This window comes from Macrobrachium nipponense, chromosome 47 (assembly GCF_015104395.2).
Source record: "Macrobrachium nipponense isolate FS-2020 chromosome 47, ASM1510439v2, whole genome shotgun sequence".
In the NCBI taxonomy this organism is placed as follows: domain Eukaryota; kingdom Metazoa; phylum Arthropoda; class Malacostraca; order Decapoda; family Palaemonidae; genus Macrobrachium; species Macrobrachium nipponense.
Genome location: NC_087222.1, coordinates 12,656,030 through 12,670,632, shown reverse-complemented (window position 1 = coordinate 12,670,632; position 14,603 = coordinate 12,656,030). Strand labels below are relative to the sequence as shown.

At 44.6% G+C, this 14,603-nt stretch overlaps 1 protein-coding gene across 1 annotated transcript in view; it reads right to left on the bottom strand.

Moving 5' to 3' along the window:
* LOC135204717 (zinc finger protein OZF-like) overlaps nt 1–14,603 on the bottom strand; it is a 120,037-nt gene that overhangs the window by 14,208 nt on the left and 91,226 nt on the right. The window contains exon 3 of the mRNA XM_064234869.1: nt 3,314–3,406. The gene's annotated coding sequence lies outside the window, so the exon portion shown is untranslated. The remainder of the gene's footprint in view (nt 1–3,313; nt 3,407–14,603) is intronic.

Genomic DNA, 14,603 nt, shown 5'->3' with positions numbered 1-14,603 from the left:
GAAGAATAGTGTTCACTAGCGTGACGAGAGAGGGTACCGTCCCTATGACGCATCACAGTCTTTGAAGAGGCCAAAACCTCTCGAGAGGACAGAATGAGGGACTTCCTACCAGTCTCGACGTGTGCACAGTCCAGTGAGACCATTACGTCACCTCTGGGAGCCGAGTGATAGGTATGCGAGCGATCGTCAGAAAGGCGTAAGTCACCTGGACGACTTACCCCTTCCTCCGCATCATGCCAGAGTCATGACGGTGAGTGGACTCAGTGTCACTGACTCTAGCTACACGCTCATCTGTTGATGAGAGTTCACTCGGGGAAACTCAAGGATAAGAACCCGGGACGGTCCCGGTCCTAGAGGCAGAACCTCTTGGACTAGGTGCAGAAGAACAAACCGAAGCATGAACTTTTGTGGTCCCCCCCGCCCCCCCACCTGTGCATTCATAGGGGCGGTGAGGCGGTTCCCGCTCCCGAAGCAATGGGAGGACCAGTGGAGGAACCACATCATGTCTCACCAGAACGGCTAGACAGACCCTTAGAAGCCACGGAATGCGACTTCATGGCGGGAGGGGGGAGATAGCCTTCTTCTTTTTCTTCAGCAGGGGAGCCTCAGAAGAAGTGGAGGAGGCAGCAGACGACAACAACAAAGACAAGGAGGAAGACAATGACACCTTTCACTTCTTCTTTGACTTCTTCTTCTTCATCAACTTCCTCAGAACGGCAGTCAGATCCGCCATCCAGTGCGCGACTGGGGGCACAGACGCCACAGCAGCACTCGCACGGTGAGGAATAGGTACAGCAACAGACATGGGAACAGAGATGGGTGGAAGATCCAGTGGGGACAGTGTCTGGGGTCTATCATAGTTGTCTGGGAGAGAGAGGACTGCATAGCCCGGAGGAGGAGACAGAAAAGGTTCCATCCTCGAAGTATGCAGCACAAACGACACGACCACAGAAGGTGTTACTATGGGAACTTGTTGGGTATACACAAGGTGAGGCAGTGCTGCATACATAGGCATTAACAAAGTCGTCATTGTCCCAGCAGCTGCACCAAGAGTCACAGGAGCTGACATAAAAATGATCCATCAGCCCCTGGTAAGGAGTGCCAGGCAAATTCAACTTCACCCATGCCTGTTGCAAATCCCTGACCGTGGAGACAGACACACCTGAGGGAGCAAAAGTTGTGTTAGTGGTGGGAACTCCTGTTCCCTTTGGAGTAAAAAGATTGCCTCCCAAGCGAACATAAGCTTCCCGAATACAGCCCTTGGTCGGCATGCCTCCCCACCCTCTTCTATTTTCGACGAATCGAATGAAGAAGCAGATGGAGACATTTCCCCCGAAGGGGAAACAGCAAGATAGGGAAGATTATGCGGAGGGAAAAAGGAAGACGAAAGATTAGCCACCAACGGAGTCAACGGGGGTGTGTAGCATTCCGACAAAGCCTTGGAAGACTTCCCTGAGATGGCTTCCTCCCCTTGTATCTCCCACACTGTTCTGCCAACCAAGAGATACAAGCATCATAAGTATTATCTAAAGAACACTCATGCCCTCAGCTCTTCATGCAGAGGACATGAAGGTCCACTTCCTCTTTGGAATGGAAACTACCACACTTTCTGCCCCCCACTCCATGGCAAATGCATTGCAAGAATAGAGGGCGACAAGGCTTATCTGAGTTTTGGGTTTGCATGATAAAAGCAAACAACAAAACAATCATTCACAAAGATACAAAAAAGAAAGGTCTCACAATTCTCGACGACAGAGAGAGCAAAGAGCATGTCTGAAGTGGAATGTTTACGTCTAGTTGGGTGGGTCTCTCGACTAGCGAACAAGCAGTTACTCCCTAACTACCTTGTTGTTAATCTCTAATGACTGACTTCCAGCCAATGCTGAAAGTAATTCCTTATGTACAGGACCGAGGGTTTGTATTATGTGCAGGAACAAACTTAGGATCTACTTTAAACCAAGAGGGAGGATAATGAGGCCGAAACGGACAGTAGGATAAAAGCTGTGTTGGGAAGTGGAGAGAGGTAGCTGGAGTAGCATGTGATAAGAAAGTTCCAAACAAGCTAAAAGTCAAGATCTATAGCACAGTGACAAGACAAGTGTTAATACATGGATCAGAAACATGGGCTCTAAGAAGAAAACAGGAAGTAAACCTTGAGAGAACAGAGATGAGAAAGCTGCAGTGAATTATGGGAATATCACTGGCTAAGATTTTGGAAAAGGATGAAATAAGAAAAAGGGCAGGCTTACTGAAGATGACAGAGGTGATAAGAGAGACACGATTGAGATAGTACAGGCATGTGTTGAGGATGGGGAGGGAGTGAAGAGGGCTTGGGAAGAGCCTGTTGGAGGAAGAATATCGAGAGGGACACAGAGAATTAGATGGCGAGATAAAATGAAGGAAGATATGTAGGGAAGAGGTTTGGTGGAAGATGATGTCTTTAATAAGAGGCCGTGGAGAAGGCGCATCAGGCAACTGACCCTTTAATGTAGGGATAATGGTGGGAAAGATCCTTCTTGAGGTCTCTTTTCTGCAGGATCAATTCAAGGATGACGCAGCAAAGGAGATACATGCCGTTCAGTGGGTGGAAAAAAGACTGTGATCTAAAATATCTCGATGGTGTGGACAAGATACGAGAAGCAGCTGACTAGAAATAGCACAAGTGGGCAAAGCAGAAGAGGGACTAGCAAGCAGGTTCTTTTATATCGTGGAGAAAAACCATAAATGAACACTAAAATCTAAATGAATGCCTCCACTAGCATCTAATTCACCAAGAAATCAAGTGACACAATACAACACCTTTTGGCTTATCAATTTCCTCAACGTTTTGATTTGCTACTCATTAGTTGCTGGCACCAAGACCAATACCTAGAAACTTTATGACATGGACAAATGAAGGACTTTCTGGATATAAGAGTTTATGCAAAATCTCAGATGCAGTAGACCATGTTTCAGCAGACCCTGGCCCCATTTAACTATCAGTTATTAAGCCTTGCCAGGCCCCATCTGTGAAAAGCAATATTATGCTTCACACATTGTTTGATAAATGACTAATCAAAATATTACTCTCACTCTGGTGTCATTTCTAATCACATTATTTGTACTTTTTGGTATGTTGACATTTAAAACAGTCTCTGTAACAAGTTGAAAACCGGCGAAAATTTAAGTCAGTGCATCATGAATAACTGACAGACTGGCTTTTGAACAATGTGTTTGTGTATGACTAAAGATTCAACAAAGCTTATATCAAATACTACATATAATTTAAGGGCGTTCTCTCTAACTTCAATTACTTCACTTTTATATCACTTACCTAGAGTATGACGTTGAAGAATATTAACTCGATGCTAAAGAAAACACGTTCCTTAGCAGATTATCAGAGATCATCCATAACAAAACAGGTTATCTGTGGCAAAGAAATGTGATCTCCATCAGCACATCGATGTTTTCTATATACAATACAGTATCAATGAGACTGTACACTAAGTACTTGCAGACTTAATGCAAATGTTGGAATAATGCAGAGCAAAACTTGTGTGAAAAAAATCTAATGTTTCTGGGTACTTCCACATTAATATAAACTAAAAATATGTAATTTTAAAATTTGTTACTTTCACATAAACATTACAAAATAAAAATATACTGCAGAACTAGTCTAAAGCTTTATTTGCATAGGTTTACATATACACCACTTAAAAAAGAAAGTGCAATAATTCTGCTATGAAGATATATAAGTAGCATTCTAGGTTTGGTTACAATTGACTACAAAACCAAAAAATTACTAATTCCAGCAATGCATTCACTCAGTCTTGCCAAAATGCAGAATAACAAAACTCTGTGGAAGTTGATAACGCATTTCAGTGCAGACGAAGATTTGTTGCTTTGTCTATGTATTATGGCTTCAACCAACTTTCTACAAGGCACATCGCAACTCTCTCTCTCTCTCTCTCTCTCTCTCTCTCTCTCGTCTCTCTCTCCTCTCTCCTTCCTCACTCTCCTCTCTCGTCCTCACATCTCTCTCTCTCTCTCTCTCTCTCTCTCTCTCTCTCTCTCTGATGGCTGTGCTAGTAGGGGACTAAGACTGTCTTCTCACTTCCATTCATATTTGGTATTCTTCAAGGTTCTTGAAACAACTCAAAAGTATAAAAGATAGATGCATTGTCTTAATTATTTACAAGTCGAGACTCAACTTAGAGATATGAGCTCTTTGAAGGATTCTTAAGTTGATGGGAGATCGAGAGAGAATGATAACAAAGGTTCTCAATTTGATCTTAGGAAAAGTGACATACGTACAAGCTTACACACACGACTTTTGAGGTCATGAGAAAGAATAATGATTCAAGACTTGATCTAGATTCTCATGGGAGCCTGGTCACGTAGAACCAGCGAAATGATGAGGCATCTGTTTATAAGAAACATGATGATTCTGCATTTGCACAACATTCTGAGTGGACATGGTAATTTTGGGAGTTCTTTCCTCCTTGACCCATTATACAGAGCACAACAGTGCTTTTATAGTGGAAATGAGATGCATTACATATGCAGAAAAAATTCGCCACTTTCAAATTACTGATTTTTTTCACAATATTCAGTACAATATTATTGTAAATTGTAAGCTTGCCTATTAAAAATAAACATGAAACTAATCAAAATGCCATGTTTTATTACATACATTCTTGCACTTATCCCTAAATGTATCATATCATATGACATTAGCAAGAGTCGCGGAGAATTTCACTATTTCTATGCTCGCCACTGTCAAAACATAAGTTAAAGTGCAGTTTGACGTATGAATAAATTTTATTTTTGTGTTGTCAACATATAAATTTTAATTGAACATACGCATATTTTTTAAATCCATTGTTTTCTTTTTTAAGTTGTTCATTGTTGAGGGCACATAGCCTTTATGGTCTTTAAAACTTGCACCTCTTCTTTGAAGGCTCTTACAGCTTCTCGTCTCGCAAACCTGCTGTAACGAGCATAGGGGTAGGCCTATATGTCTCTCTTCTATGGAAGTAGGGTATTGGGTTATTATATCTTCTATATGCCCACATATTAACTCCTATGCTCAGTGTAATGTTTTTTTGGCATCTTTTTAAAAGTATAAAACCTCTCTCTCTCTCCTCTCTCCTCTCCCTCCTCTTCCTCTCTCTCTCGCTCTCGTCTCTCTCTCTCTCTCTCTCTCTCTCTCTCTCTCTCTCTCTCTCTCTCTCTATGAATATTATACGGGAATTTGTACTGACTTGCGAGTTTCAAGGGCGTGAATTAATGTTTCCATATAATTTTTACTAGATTTATAGAGACATGCCACCAAAGAGAACATTTAGTTCCAGGGATGGCTGACGATGGCAGACAGAAGGCAACAGGGAACGGCCATATTGTCAGATTTGCAAGAATGAGTTCAACATTAACACTGCTGCAATTAAACGCCATAAGTTAACTAATTGCCGTCTAAGGAACACAATACAACTAGAAGCCGAGCAAGAAAATGAACAGGAGAACAGACAAGAAGACATTAATGACAAAGTTATCACGGCTGAAATCAAACTGGCTATATTCTTACCAGAACACAACATTGCTTTCAATTCATGTGACCATTTAACTGAGTTAATCAAACATGTATTCCCAGACTCTGCAATAGCCCAGAAAATGTCTTTAAAAAGAGTGAAGCCCACATGAGCAATTAAGGAAATTGGAAAGATATCACAGGAAATGATTGTAACAGCTTTGGAAATCAGTAAATTTTCCTTTATTATACATGAGACTACAGATGTTGGCACAGAAAAGACTTGTGCAGTAATAGTTAAACACTTTGATAAGACTATAGGATCCATAGAGACATGATTACTTGAGCTACTAAACATATATAACCCCAGCCAACAGTGAAGATGAGGGATCAACGGGGCACCATCTATATAATCTTTTAGTTACACTTTTTAATGAACACCAAATCCTCATTGCAAATTTAGTAAGATTTACTGCAGATGGTCTGAGCAATATAATGGGGGTTAATAATTCAGCGACCAGTACACTTAGAAATGCTGCAACCTGGTATAACTGTACCAAGATGTATTTGCCATTCAGCTCGGTTATGTGCATCACAACCGCCAAAAACTCTTCCTCGGTTTTGTGAAGACTTAATTGGAGACATCTACACCTATTTCTCTCACAGTGTATAAAGGATTCACGAGTTTAAAGAATTTCAAACATTTTCTAATTTGAAACCACACAAATTACTTCGTATTTCACTTCAAGGTGGTTTTCGCTGCATGAAGCTGTTGCTTGAGTGTTAGAGCAGTGGATTGCCATTTCTCTTTACTTTAGGCAAAAGCAACTGGAAGATAGGCTATCAACATCAAAGCTTTCCTACGACAGCCTTCAAGATAATGCTGTCCATTCGTATTACCTATTTTAAATCATGTCTTGCCAAAAATAACGACCTTTAGTCCGCCATTCCACAGAAAGGACCCTACCAACCATTCACTTACTGTGTGACAGATGTCAAGTCCTCTATCTTGATATCTTGAGATACCTTTTCAATCATGACAGACTTAACCGTACTCAGGTATGGAGGAATTATCTGTTTGTTGAATCTGACAATGTCTTCGAGGGTTGTGTGTGTGTGTGTGTGTGTGTGTGTGTGTGAGAGAGAGAGAGAGAGAGAGAGAGTTTCGTGGTTGGTATCGCTGTTAAGATCGTGTAGTATGTATATGTGTGTTTGTGGTTTTCCAAAAGAGAGAGAGAGAGAGAGAGAGAGCATAATTGGTGGATGGATGGTTAGCGATTGAATTTCTTGTTGGTGAGTTCTGGGTTGTCTGCTGGTGCAGTTTCCATGTAAGTCAGTCTAGGATCAGTGTCTGTACTCTACAGTGTAGTCGACAGCAGTCTTGGAAGATAGCATTGGTTGGTCAGTTGTATTGTGTGTGTTTGAAGTTGTTGTTTGAGTTGTTGGTGTTGTATGCTTACAGTTGTTGTGCCTGTGTTGAAGTTTTTGTGCTAGTGTGTTGGAGGGTTGTTAAGCTTGTGAGTGGTGTAGTGTCGTAGATGAGTTGTGAGTTGTTGAGTCTTGTTGTTGGTGAGTTGTGGTTTCTTGGTGTTGTTGTGGGTGGTTGTGTTGAATTGTCATGTTGTTGTTTTTTTATGTTATTAGTGATTGTTTGTACAGTGGTCTTTTGTTGTGTTGTTGTTGAGTTGTTGTATGGTTGTAGTCCTTGTTTGTTTGTCTGTGTATTGATTTATGGTAGTTATTGGTGTCTCAGCGACCTCATCCAGTGGACAACACAGCTTCTTGCACTGATTGTGTCAGGTTTCCTGGTGAGTACATGTGTTTGTGTTTTGGGTGTTCTGTCTCACAGAATCAATTGTCCTACACATAATTAGTAACATAAAGGGGAATGTGTGGCTGGGGGAACTATTTGTCAGCTGTGTTCGATAAAGTAAATGGGGGGAGTTCTTGTTGTTGCTTTTGTTTTTTTGCTTGTGATTCCACGACAAGGATGTCAGTCAAATAGACCCATCTAATGACGTGCATTTCGTCTTGCTAAATAAAATATACCTTGGTACAATGCGACTTGTGAATTACAAAAAACCTCGCATTAATACATAATGTCCGTATACACTGCAGATAATTCATGATAACAACATAAGATAAGAATGAAGTTTCCCTTTAACTCAAAATTACTTAAACTTTGCAGTGCATTATCAGTATCCAACTGCATTGGTAAGGATGTACTGACGAAGCCTTCATCTTTATCACTATTTGCTTCAGAAGTACCTCAGATACGCAGGTGATATGCAGACATTAGATGAATAGAGCAACCTTCCTAACATCACAATATTTTAAAAGTAAATTGTATCTTTCCTAACTATAGTAAAAAAAAATGGGATTTGTTCCTACACACTATACAAACCTTCGGTCCTTTACATTAGGAAGACTCAATGATTAGAGGGAGGAATCTGATAGAGTCATGTGAACATACTGGTGTTCGCCCAACCACACTTCCCTCCCTGTCGTAAGAGCGAAGAGGGGAACCTGGCCTATGTCCAATTGGTCGGGGTAAGGGAACTGTGCGACCAATGGCCAGACCTCTGGACCATTTGTTGGGGATGGGACGGATGTAAGCTTCTATATGCTAATAAAAGGGTATAGAATAGAGCTCTGTAATATAGCTTACCTGCATCAGCCACCCATTCCAGCGTGTGACGACCATGACTCTCTGCCCACAGGGAGAAGAATGAAAGGGGGAAGAGAAGCCAGTCACTCTCTCATTCACTACTACATTCACACGGTTACACAAGGTGAAATGCAATCTTGTCTAGTTAGAGAAGCTGGGTAAGCTACAAAACTTGTTGAGTAGCCACCATGGGTCCCAAGGAAAAGGTATCCAAGGACCTATGGGCTATATCCCAAAGGTAGAAGGAAGTGAAGATGGTCTGGTTGGCCCAAACCCCAGCCTTCAATACCTGCAGAAGCAAAAGGTTCTTGAGGAATGCATGGGTAGGACCAATATCTCTGACTTCATGGGCACTCAGATGAAAGGTATCAGTGTTGTCTCTCCTTTCAGAGGAGTATGCTTTCCTGATCACCTCACGAAGCCAAAGAGAAATAGTGTTCTTGGACACTTCTTTCTTGGTCATCCCAGTGCTAACGAAGAGGTTTCGACACTCAGGCCAGAGATGCCGAATTCTCTTCGGATAGCGCTGTAACACTGTAACGGGACAAAGTAGCATCTCGTCTGGATCATTACCACAGAAGTTCTCTAGGGAGGGGATCATAAAGGGACAGATGGATTCTGAGTCTTGGCTACAAAATCCAGGACGAAATAGAGAGTAATAGATTCCCATCCCCTCGAGTGACTGACATTATAAGAGAGACCATGTAGTTCACCTACTCTCTTCACAGTTGCCAGGGCCAGCAAAAAAGATGTTCTTTAGGGTTAGATCCCTGTCTGACTACTCTCATTGAGGCTTGTAAGTTTCACAAGTCAAACTCCTTAAGACAAGAATCACATCCTACTCAGGGGGTCTGAGTTCCCTGGGTGGGCAAGACCTCTTGAAGCTCCTCCTAAGGAAAGAGATCTTCATGGAAGTAGAAATATCTACTCCTTGCAGTTTCAGGACGAGGGCCAAGGTGGACCTATAGCCTTTAACTGAAGACAGAGAGGAGCTTCTCTCAGCGAAGAAAGATTGAAAGAATAGGAAGTCCGCAAACTGTTGCAGAGTCTACAGCACCAACCGCAGTAGACGGGTTCACTTTTCCTGGTACACTGCTGCAGAAGACTGTCTGAGGTATCCTGCCATATCTGTTGATACTCAGCGAGAAAAGCCTCTCGCTTGCAAGAGAAGGTGGATAACCACCAGCCGTGAAGACACAGGGACCGTACTACCGAGTGGTACCACTTTATGTGTGGTTCAATAGAAGGTAGTGCCACGGGGAAAATCTCTCGTGGTGCCTCGGAGAGAAAAGCCAACAGATCAGGATACAGGGAGCCACCAGAATCATCTAAAGATTCTTAGTGCTGATCACCTTCCACATCAGGCAGAATGGGAAAAAAGCGTAGGCGTTGAGGATGTCCCATGGATGTTGGAACGTGTCCTATGTCGTTGCTCAATGCTGTGGCACTACGGAGAACGAAATCAGCAGTTTCCTTTTGTGCCAGGTGGCAAATAAGTCTACTACTGGATACCCCCTGGGGTCAAACAACCTTTCCACCGAGTCAGTGTGGAAGGACTACTCTGTCCCTCCCACCTGATTCTGGTGGCTGAACTTGTCTGCCACTACATTCCTCTTGGCCAGAATGTATCTGGCTGACAGCTCTACCGAGTGTGCTGCAGCCCACTCGTGTACCTGCACTGTCAACTGAAGCAGCGGGAGGGAGACTAGCTATCACTGCTTATTGACATATACCACTACTCTGGTGTTGTCACTCATCAACACCACAGTGTCCCTTCACTCGATCCAGAAACTCTTGGAGGGCTTGAGTTCCAGAATGTTGATGTGAAGGTGCCTGTTGTGTCGATCCCACACTACTGCAGTCAGCCACTCCTCCAGGTGTGCGCCCACCTTCAGTCAATGCATGACAGAAGCATGTCCGGAGGGGGAGTGTGAAACTCCACTCCTATTAAGAGGTTCCCGTCGTCTAGCCACCAGGCTAAAGCCTTCCTCACCTCCTCCATTAGAGGAATGGGAAAGATTGAGGATCTCAAGCCTGTGACCAACACTCTTTTAGTCTCCAATGGAGAGACCACAGAAGAAGACACCCGTGAAATACTAACTTCTCCATTGATGACAGGTGACCGATCACAACTTGCTAAAAGCTGAGCTGGCTGCTCCTGCTGGGATAGAAACAGTTGAGCTGCATTCCTGAACTTGTTGATACTCGAGTCTGCAGGGAAGACTTGTGCTGCTCCTGTATCGATCAGCATGCCCAGTTACTTTATCCTCTGCTTGGGAACGAGATCTGACTTCTCAAAATATATCACGATCCCAAGATCGCGACAAAAGTTGAGGAGACAATCCCTGTCCTGTAGCAACTTCGAGAGCTCACTCACCAGTCATCGAGATACCTCAACAGATGTACCCCAACTGAATGGGTTCAAGCTGATATCAAGGTGAACACTTGTGAACACCTAAGGGGCAGTCGAGCGTCTGAAACAAAGTGTCTTGAATTGGAACACTTTTCCCTCGAGAATAAGGCAAAGGTGCTTCATGGAGGACTGATGAAGGGGTATCTGGAAATACACATCCTTCAGATACACCAAAAGCATGAAGTCATTTTCCCTGAAATAGGGCAAGCACTCCATTGTAAACTGAGTCTGACGAGTGAATCAGTTCAAAGGAGAGATCTATCACTAGTCTCTAGCCCCCATAGCCATCTCCACCAGGAAGACTCAGGTGTAGAACCCTGGTGACGGATCTCGTGTGACTTCTACAGCTCCCTTGCTCAGCATTGCTTGCACTTTTCCTTTCAGTGCCAGATCCTTGGCAGAACTAGGGATATCAGTCTGAAGAAGGACCAGAATTTCGGTGAGGGGTGGCCTCAACTTGAAGGGATGATATCCCTCCCAAAGGACATCCACTACCTAGGTCTCAGCTCCATAGCGCTGCCATGTTGCCTAATGGTTTGCCCCCACCAATGGCAGCAGCTAAGGGGGAACACTGTCCCTGGCATTTCCCTCTCTTCTTCTTTCCCTTACCCACCTTCCCCTGGGGGAAGGAGGGGTGAAATGCACGTGGATGAGCTCCTTTTGAGGAGAAAGAAGACGGCTGTGTTTTTCCTCGCTCCCCCTTTGAAGGAGGAGTCTTCTTGGAGGCGGAGGAAGAGCTAGCTTGGCCCGGAGGCCTAGCTGCGGATGCTCGGAGACCAGGAAATCTTTGCTTGTCCACCACAGCGTCCGCCATCTCTCTAGGGAAGAAAGAGGAGGAACCCAGCAACGGTCCATTCCTCAATATCAATGCTGACTCTGGTCCCACAGACCTGGTGATACAATTCAGGATGGTGTCCCTTCTCCTAAGCAACAGGTTGGCCCATAGCTTTGCCATCTGGTGGGCCAGGTAGGAAATAGCCCTACCTCCATACTGGTAACGTCTCCTGAAAGCCAAGTCTTTTCCAGGAACTACTGGTCTTGAGGAAGCAGCAACCTTGGATACTATGAGGTACCACAGATCCAGCATGGAGACTACTAGAAATGCTGCCATAGTGATAGCTTCCAAGGCCGCTGCCTCTTGTTAAATAAAACAAAAGTACTCCCATAAGAAGATGCTGCAGCAGTAAGCCAGGAGTCTAGCAAAATAACTCCAGCTCTCTCTGCTTAGTCGGCAAAGGGTTGTCCAAGGTTGAATAGAAGCACTTCTGTCGAGGTAGAGGAGGGGGATGCAGCTTGTCCTTACTGTTGGCCCTAAGCGAATTCTCCTGCCCCTAGACAAGATTGTTCACCTGGTCCATGACCCCTTCTTAGGAGCCCAAAACGATTCTTGCTGTGAAGGGCAGTCAGAGGAAGTCACTGTGGTCCTTTCCCCTAGGTCACTGTGCTGATGAACCAGCGCGATGACCTCAGCAAAGTCCTCTGGATCTCAGGAGTGAACCACATCCTGGGGGGAAGGGCCATCAAGTCCTTCTAGGATGTGTTCCTCCCTCAACCCTTTTCCTTCAGAAGGAAAAACCTCAGCATACCCCCATGACCTTCCTGCACCACTTGGCCATAACACCTCTTGGGTCCTAAGACTGTGCTGGGAACGTAAGCTCTCGTGGCTGGACCCTGGGGAGATCCCTCACCATTCCCAGTGTATCCTGAGGAAGTTGAAGGGACAGGCGAGGAAGATCTGCTAGCAGAACTAACTGTGTGAGTGGGCCACAATCACCAACCTGCAGTGGTGATTGATTCTCAGGTCTAGAAGAGTGCTCACTCCAGAGAAGCGCTCCCCTGAGGTATGGTACGGTGCTCTTATATGGCAGGAGAAATGCTATTCGACACTGGGAACAATCAGTCATGCGAATGTGACCATGGACCAGGTGGAAAGTAGTGACAACCTGAATGGCAAGATTGAGTACCATCCTCACGACATGTCCCAGTCCTCGAAGAGGTCGAAACCTCTCTTAGAGGACTGAAAGGGGGACTTCCTAAGAGTCTCACTGCACACACAATCTCGTGAGACCAGCACGTCAACCCTGGGGACCGAGTGATTGCTGGTATGGAGTGAGTCACCTGAGCGACTCAACCCTTCCTTCCTGACGGTGAGCAGACTCAGCGTCACCGACTCTAGCTGCATGCTTGTCAATAGACTTGTCTGCACTCGGGGAAGCTCACAAACAAGAACCCAAGATGGTACTTGTCATAGAGGCCGAACCTCTAAGACTAGGTGTAGGAGTAAGGGCCAAAGCCTGAACTCCTATGGTCCCCAATCCAAGGTGTCACTGGAGTGGCTGCCAAAGCAGCAGGCTCCGGGGTAGCAGGGAGATGCCAATACTGTGACAGCACTTGCATGATCAGGAATTGGTACAGCAGCTGGCACAGGCACGGATGACACAGGCTGGAACACTACAAGAGGGAGGTCCAATGGTGGATAGCACCCTGGGAGGTTGTTCAACAAAAGTCGCAGGAGGAGACAAGACAGCGTAACCTGGAGGAGGAGGAGGAGGCAGGAATGGATGTGCCTCTGACAAATGTGGCCCAGATGTCATCACCACCAAAGGTGATACAGTGGTAACATAATGAGTGTACACCAAGTGCGTTGGGGCCACATATCCAGATACAGATACAGTTGTTGTCGTCCTTGCTGCAGATCCATGCGTCACAGGGGTAGACATGAAATGTACCTTTAGCCCTTGGAGAAAAAGTCGGGTTAGTAGAAGATACGAAGAAGCAGAGGGAGAAATTACCCCTGAAGGGAAACAGCAAGTTAAGTAAGCTTACGAAAAGGCAGGGAGAAAGAACGATGAAGAATTGACCACCAACAGTCTTCCTCCAAGATCGCTTCCTCCCCTCATACCTTCCCCACTGCTGTGCCGACCAGGATATACAAGTATTGCAGGGGTTGGACCTATCACACTCATGCCCTCGGCACTTCGCACACAGGGTGTGAGGATCTATCTCCGCTCGGGAGCAGAAGCTACCACATTTCCTAACACCCCCCCCCTCCAGGACAAATGGGCTGAGAGAATGGGGGGCGTTTAGGTTTATGCGATTCCTGGGTTTGCATTTTGCTTTCGATAATTCAAACAAAAATGCAAACAAACAACACATTCACAAAACCAGGAAAAATCTTATGAAAAGTAGCAGAAAATGGGGTGGAGAGTGAGAGCAAATCTGCTCAGCACGCCGGTGGCAAAGTGGAATGTTTACGTCCAGTCAGGCAGGATTCCTGACTACCGGACAAGCAATTACTGCCTAACTACAGTGGTATCTCGACATACGAAAGTCCCAGCTTACGAAAAATTCAAGTTACGAAAGCAAATACGAAGATTTTTTTGGCTCTAAATAAGAAAATAATTCAGGTTACGACAGGTTGTTGCTGTAAAGTCCCGAGATTCACCTGGACCGCCGAGAACAATTTTAAAACTCGCTTGCCGCTAACTGAGTAGACTCGCCACCATCCTCCCACTCTCCCATTGGTTCCTGATGCTAGTCACTGCCATGAGATCCTGCTCTCCTATTGGTCAGCATCTCTCCCATCGTGCTCTGCGTAAAGGCGTTCTTCTTCCGCCATTGCTTCACAACAGCGTCAACGTACGCACGCAGAATTCGTTTGTTCGCATATACGATTTCGTTTGTTAAAGTAAATTCGTGTTAGTGATTTCATTGTACTACTTTATCGTGTTGTGTGAGGACTTAATTAGTATACTACATAACTTAATTATGTACAGTATAGTCTGGGTCCCAAGAAAGTTGCTGAAGTTCACGGAAAGAAGAGGATGCTTTCTATGCAGACAAAAATGGAGATAATTAAAAAGTATGAAGCTGGCATGCGGTTGAGTGTGATCACTAAAGAATACAGCCGAAATCCGTCAAATGATAGGCACCATCCTTAGGCAGAAGGAAGCCATCAAAGCTGCTACACCTTTCAAGGGCGTAACTATTTTGTCCAACAAGAGGAGCCACGTGCA